Raw genomic sequence first — 7,557 nt, 5'->3', positions numbered from 1 at the left:
CACCAGTGTGTGTATTATTGTATACAATATAAAGCGCCTTCAGGCAACTGTTGTTGTGATTTGGCGCTATATAAATAAAATTGAATTGACTTGCTAACGGAGTGTCCTTGTCTCTACAGGACCCATACCCTGACATAATGTCACGGCGTACGGGGTGGACTCACGCGCTGGACTCCGGGGATGATGCACACAAGGAAATTTATTGCAGAACAATGTCCAAAGAGAGTATATACACAGATATGAGGCAGTGCTATTTACAAGGGGGTGCGAGGCAGTGCTATGTACAAAAGGTGAGGGGGGCAGGGCTCCGGGGAAAATCCAGGGGAACACGCTCGTCTCACTCCACACAATCCAGACACGAATCCACTCGCACACCCGGGGAACAGTCCAGGGAATCTGTACACAAAGAGACGCTTGTTAAATGCTGAACACATACACTGCATGGGAAAATACTTGCTGGGGCGCTCGACTTTCACTGACGCGATTCTCGCAACGATCCAGCGAAGAACAGCCGTTGCTTCCCCTCTTAAATACCACACTGATAAGGCACAGGTGTTTCTTCCTCCGAGGGCGTGGGCCAAGGGCGTGAACCCATAATGAGTTCAGCCCTGGCGAGAAAGCGGAGAAGAGAGAGAGAGAGAGGACTAGAGAAAAAGAGGGGGAGACAGCTGATCAGCGACCAGCTGAACCCCCAGGCCGTGACAGTACCCCCCCCCCCCCCCCCCCCCCCAACGGGAGCCACCCGGCGACCCCCAGGCCTCCCAGGATGAGCGGCATGGAACGCCCGCACCATGTCCCTGTCCAGGAGGGCCGCACGCACCGCTCCTCAATGCCATAGCCCTCCCAATCCACCAGGTACTGCAAACCACGCCCCCTGCGCCTGACATCCATGATGCGCGAGACGGAGAAGGCCGGAAGGCCACCAATGACCCGGGCGGGTGGAGGGGGCCCGGAAGGAGGGCACAGAGGGCTGGAAAGACAGGGCTTCACCTGAGAGACATGAAAGACATTAAGGATCCGCATGTTCCGGGGCAGCTTAAGGCGGACCGACACCGGGTTCACCAGAGAGTCAATCACAAAGGGACCGATAAAGGTAGGGGACAGTTTCCTAGACTCCGCCCACAGCGGAACGAATCGGGTCGACAGCCAAACTTCCTGTCCGGGCGCATAAACAGGCGCCGGGGTCCTACGGCGGTCCGCTCAGCCGTGCGGAGAAGGGCAGCCCGTGTGGCCCTCCAAGCGCGCCGACACCTCCGGACGTGCTGCTGGACAGAAGGCACGAAATGCTCACCCTCAACAGCCGGAAAGAGAGGTGGTTGGAAACCCAGAGACGCCTCAAAAGGGGACAATCCGGTGGCCGAGGAGGTGAGGCTATTGTGGGCGTACTCAATCCAAGGGAGCTGCTCGCTCCAGGTGGTTTGATGGGTGGACGCCACGCATCGGAGGGCAGCCTCAAGCTCCTGATTGGCCCGCTCTGCCTGGCCGTTTGTCTGCGGGTGGAAGCCAGAAGACAGACTGACCTGAGCCCCCAGGGAGGAACAGAACTCCTTCCACACGCGAGACGTGAATTGCGGACCCCTGTCCGAGACTATGTCCGCCGGAATGCCATGGAGACGGAAGACGTGCTTTGTCAGGAGCCGGGCGGTTTCCAGGGCCGTGGGAAGCTTGGAGAGGGCGACAAAATGAGCCGCTTTAGAAAAACGGTCAACGATAGTCAAAATGACAGAGTTACCTGACGAACGCGGCAAGCCCGTGACGAAATCGACAGCTATGTGGGACCAGGGGCGGCTAGGCGTAGGCAAGGGCTGAAGGAGACCAGAGGGGGGTTGATTGACACATTTGTTCCGAGCACAGACTGAACAGGCCGCTACGTACTCCCGGACATCCTTGATGAGGGAGGGCCACCAAGCGAAGCGCTGAAGGAGTGAAACGGTGCGGAGGGTCCCCGGGTGGCAGGTGAATTTTGCTGTGTGCGCCCAATGTATCACCTGTGACCGGACAGCGGAGGGCACAAAGAGTAGTCCAGGGGGACCCGTTCTTGGGTCTGGTTCTGTTCGTTGAGCCTCCCTAATGGCCGATTCAACCTCCCACGTCAGGACCCCAATGACACATGAGGGGGGAATGATGGGAGAGTCCCGAGCGGTCTCCTTGGAGGCAGCGAACTGGCGAGAAAGAGCGTCGGGTTTGGTGTTGCGGGAACCCGGCCTGTAGGTTATGGTAAACTGAAACCTTGGGAAAAACAGGGCCCACCTGGCTTGGCGAGCATTAAGCCGTTTGGCTGACCGGATATATTCCAAATTTTTGTGGTCTGTCCAAACTACAAACGGCTGGGCAGCGCCCTCCAGCCAGTGACGCCATTCCTCTAGGGCGAGCTTAATAGCCAACAGTTCCCTGTCCCCAACGTCATAATTTTGTTCGGCAGACGAGAGACGGCGAGAGTAGAAGGCACAGGGATGGAGCTTGCCCTTCTGTTCCTGGGATAGAATGGCCCCCACCCCAGTGTCCGAGGCATCCACCTCCACAACAAACTGCAGGCTGAGGTCAGGATGAACCAGGATGGGTGCGGAGGTGAACCGATCCTTCAGAAGATTGAAAGCCTTTCGCGCTGACTCCTCCCAGCAGAAGGGAACCTTAGGAGACGTGAGACGAGTTAGTGGGAGAGCCAGCCTACTGTAGTCACGGATGAAGCGTCTGTAGAAATTAGCAAAGCCCAGGAAACTTTGGAGTTGCTTACGGTCTGTCGGGACGGGCCAATCAACAACCGCCTGGACCTTAGCCGGGTCGGGCCTGAGGTTACCTTGTTCAATGATGTAGCCCAAAAATGAAACAGTGGTCACATGAAATTCACACTTCTCGCCCTTCACAAAGAGACGGTTCTCGAGAAGACGTTGCAAAACCAGCCGGACGTGGCGTTCATGTTCAGAGACGGAGCGTGAAAAGATGAGTATGTCATCAAGGTAGACGAACACAAAGTGGTTAAGAAAGTCCCGAAGCACGTCGTTGACAAAGGCCTGGAACACGGCTGGGGCATTGGTTAAACCAAACGGCATGACGAGGTATTCGAAATGGCCCAAGTGTGTGTTAAAAGCCGTCTTCCATTCGTCCCCCTCTCGTATCCTAACCAGATGGTACGCGCTACGCAGATCTAGCTTAGTAAAAACTGTGGCCCCTTGGAGCAGGTCATAGGCTGAAGTTAGCAGTGGTAGTGGGTATTTGTTCTTGATGGTGATATTATTGAGACCTCGATAATCAATACATGGCCGTAGGCTCTTGTCCTTCTTAGCAACAAAAAAGAACCCGGCCGCAACAGGGGAGGATGATGGGCGGATCAGACCTGCGGCGAGTGACTCGTTAATGTACGTCTCCATGCTATCCCGTTCAGGCTGAGAGAGACTGTATAAGCGGCTGGTAGGAAGTGGGGCGCCTGGGAGGAGATCGATTCCGCAGTCGTACGGCCGGTGAGGGGGAAGAGAACGTGCTCTATCTTTACAAAAAACCTGCTCAAGGTCGTGATAGACTGACGGTACAGACGAGAGATCGGGCGGCTCAGATGGTGGGGGGTTACTCAGAGGGTTCGCGGGTGGAGTTGCGGCTTTTAGACAAGACATGTGACATTCCTCTCCCCACCCCAGAATGCTTTCCCTCCGCCAATCCAGGACCGGGTTGTGTAGAAGTAACCAGGGGAACCCTAAGACCAGCGGTGTAAGAGGAGCCTTAAACACAAACAGCTGCAACGTCTCGGAATGGTTGCCAGAGAGGGTTAACGATATTGGCTCCGTAATATGGGTGATATCCGGGAGACGCTGTCCACTGAGGGCGGTAACTTGGAGTGAGTGAGGCAGCGGTTCAGTGTTTAATTTTAATTCCCGAGCAAGGGACTCGTCAATGAAATTCTGCTCTGCGCCTGAATCGATTAGTGCGTGGAGTGGATGAGAAACCGAACGAACCGTTAGCTTAGCCGCAAGCATCAAGCGAGGGGGAGATGGTGAACAGGAAACCTCGCCCACCCGTACTCTCCCCTCTACTGGCGGGCGCGGTCTTTTGGCTGGTATGGACAGGAAATGGCCATATGACCTTTACGGCCACAGTAGAAGCACTCACCAGCCCTCCAACGCCGTTGTCGCTCTTCCAGCGTTAATCTGGAGCGTCCTATCTGCATGGGTTGCTCACCCTCGTCTTCATAGTTCCGGTCCCATCCTCCCATTCCACTCGCTGTACCTCCGCCGGAAGCCGTCTCCTCTCGTCCAAGAGGCTTCTGGGAGTTGTAGTCTCTAGTGCCGCGTCGCGCTCGTATGTTGTCATCCACCTTCACACAAAGGGTCATAACATCAGGAAGAGTAACAGGTAATTCCCTCATAACCAGCTCCTGTTTTAGCTCGTCACACAGGTTATTCAACAGAGTACTTATCAGTGCCGACTGCCCCCACCCGGTCTCCTCTGCCAGAGTCCAAAACTCAATCGAGTAGTCGGCCATGCTCCGTCTTCCCTGCTTCAAATTAAGCAGTCGGTGAGCCGCCGCTTCGGCCCCGGTGCCTCTCTCAAAGACATTCTTAAACTTAGCGAGAAAATCGGCATAGGTTATTTCAGGATCCGTTCTTAATACAGCCTGCGCCCAATTTAATGCTTGACCACATAGCAACTGAACAAAAAAAGCAATCTTAGCTGCATCGGTCTCATAAGTCCGCCGTAGCTGGTTGAACTGTAATGTCACTTGCGTTAAAAAACCCGCAGTCTTGCGGAACTCACCAGAGAATGGTTCCGATACGGGCAGCGACCGCTCTGGAGGCTCCGCATGGGCCGGCGGTGGAGGAGCGGAGGTCCCGGGCACAGAGGGCTCGTGAGCCGGTTACCGTGGAACAACGGGCGGAGATGTAGTGGGCGGGCTTACCAGCAGTATCTGTTGAGCGATGGCTTGAGTTAGCGCTGTCAGCTGCTGATTAATGTGCAGTAACATTTGTTCGTGGCGGTCCAAGATAGCCTCCGTGGAGATGACCGGCTGCTGGGTGGCTGAGTCCGCTGAGTCCATGGTGTGGCTGGATCGTTACTGTCACGGCGTACGGGGTGGACTCACGCGCTGGACTCCGGGGATGATGCACACAAGGAAATTTATTGCAGAACAATGTCCAAAGAGAGTATATACACAGATATGAGGCAGTGCTATTTACAAGGGGGTGCGAGGCAGTGCTATGTACAAAAGGTGAGGGGGGCAGGGCTCCGGGGAAAATCCAGGGGAACACGCTCGTCTCACTCCACACAATCCAGACACGAATCCACTCGCACACCCGGGGAACAGTCCAGGGAATCTGTACACAAAGAGACGCTTGTTAAATGCTGAACACATACACTGCATGGGAAAATACTTGCTGGGGCGCTCGACTTTCACTGACGCGATTCTCGCAACGATCCAGCGAAGAACAGCCGTTGCTTCCCCTCTTAAATACCACACTGATAAGGCACAGGTGTTTCTTCCTCCGAGGGCGTGGGCCAAGGGCGTGAACCCATAATGAGTTCAGCCCTGGCGAGAAAGCGGAGAAGAGAGAGAGAGAGAGGACTAGAGAAAAAGAGGGGGAGACAGCTGATCAGCGACCAGCTGAACCCCCAGGCCGTGACACATAATCTTTAACAACAGAAAAGAAGAAGAAGAAAAAAATCAGTTTTCTTTTTGACGTTTATTCAGCTGTGTGAAAACTTTAATCTAAGCCAAACTGATTTACTCAGGAACAAATAAAACATCGAGAAAAGCCAAACAATACAATTTTTAACGCATCTAAGTGACTTATGTATCATGTTTAACCTGATTAGCAAAAGACCGTGGGGGGTCTGAATACAATGTGCCTGGAATTCGCTGTTCTTGCCGGCTAACAGACGTCTCCGAAAAAGTCGGTGCACTTTTGCAAATATGTGATGTCTTGATAAACAAGCAGATATTTGAAGTTTACACAGCTACATTCTCACCTGAAAATAAGTTTATTTTGTGACCCAGAAAGAGTAATATTTCAAACTCTCTGCACTCCTCCGCCATTGCTGCGTATTTTTATATTATTATAAACATTTTATAAATAATAATTTAATAAAGTATTGAAAAGAGTAATATTCAAACTAAATAGCTGCCCCCATTGTTGGAAACGGCTGGGCCGCGCTATGACTTCGGGGATAGGTTGGGCCACGAAGGATACACCCGCTCCTGTATATTTAAGAACACTACACCCGACCCAGCAGCCGTTGAATTGGGACAGCCTTCGTTGAGTTGCTGTGAAGTAATTGGCCTTCAAATGCCTCCAAAGGATGCGGTCCCTGAATTAAGAAACAGCCCCTTATGCCTGATCATTTCCCCCCGATAATACAAGAAAGCTTTTATAACTTACCTGGACTAAAGTTTGCATTATTAGGGGGAATGGTCTCTTTGACTGACAGGTGGATGCTAACACAGGTGACTGTAGCTGCTAGCTATCTGCTAGCTTTACCTGAACTGGACCTCTGGACCGTGTTTGTGCTGGAGCCTTCTGGAGACTTTTAATGACATCATGTGACCAATAATATGGCTGCTGTGAGCTCACTGTACTAACAGACCGTCCAAGAAGCCAGAGCTCCAGTTTTAGGGCAGAAATTTAAGCATTTCAACTGGATGTTACTGAGCACTAATTAGCAGGTATTGCTCTCATACAGTGTGAGATAATTTCCAAATTATCACTCATCAGACGCTGGCTCGTCAGAGCTCTTCATTACCAGCATGGGGTTAATTAGCATGGTCATGTTGGCTCAGTGTGTTTTTGTGTCACATGTGTTGTTGTAGATGTCACACACTCCTTTTAGTTCCACAGTTCTGGTCACAAACAAACATCTGAACAATCCCCACAAACAGAAACAGCCTCCTACACATCTGCTTTATCTGCTCACTGTTTGCACAGGAACTTCTTAGAATCGTATTTCCACCACCAAATCAAGCTGCAGCTAAATTTTAAAGTTAAATCTTATTTAAAGGCAGCACAGCTTCCTTGGAATGATTACATCCAAAATCCAAAAGTGGTCCGTTAAGGGCTATAACCCCCCAAACTGTCCAGACTTTTTTTCAGAGTGTGTATGCTGCAATACTTTGTAGTGTCACAGGTTATGTTAGGGTTATGTTAGAGATATCTTGGATCTGTTGAAATGAGTGGAAGAGGGACATTCTGGAGAGAGATCCAAAGAAGAACACAGGAGCAGTGCTGAAGTGAGGTACAGGAAAGTATTTACAGGATATTTCTTGAACTTATTCTAATTTTGAGCTGACACAAATATCTTCATGTATCAGCTCATACTGAGATCAGTGTTAAGTTAATGGTGAAGAAGAAACCATTGCTCATTGCATCATGGGAAGCCCTAGCTGCCTTACCCTATTGCACTGTAACTAAGGGAGGATTCATTATTCATCCTGATAATAATGAATTACAGTCGTCCAGCCTAGAAGTAATAAATGCATGAACTAGTTTTTCACTCTGAGTCAGGATATTTCTAATTTTAGAGATGTTGCACAAATGGAAGAAAGCAGTCTTACATATTTGTTTAATATGTGCGTTG

This window comes from Maylandia zebra, linkage group LG1 (genome assembly GCF_041146795.1).
Source record: "Maylandia zebra isolate NMK-2024a linkage group LG1, Mzebra_GT3a, whole genome shotgun sequence".
In the NCBI taxonomy this organism is placed as follows: domain Eukaryota; kingdom Metazoa; phylum Chordata; class Actinopteri; order Cichliformes; family Cichlidae; genus Maylandia; species Maylandia zebra.
The sequence above is the reverse complement of the archived record's forward strand: the minus strand, read 5'-3'. Positions refer to the sequence as shown.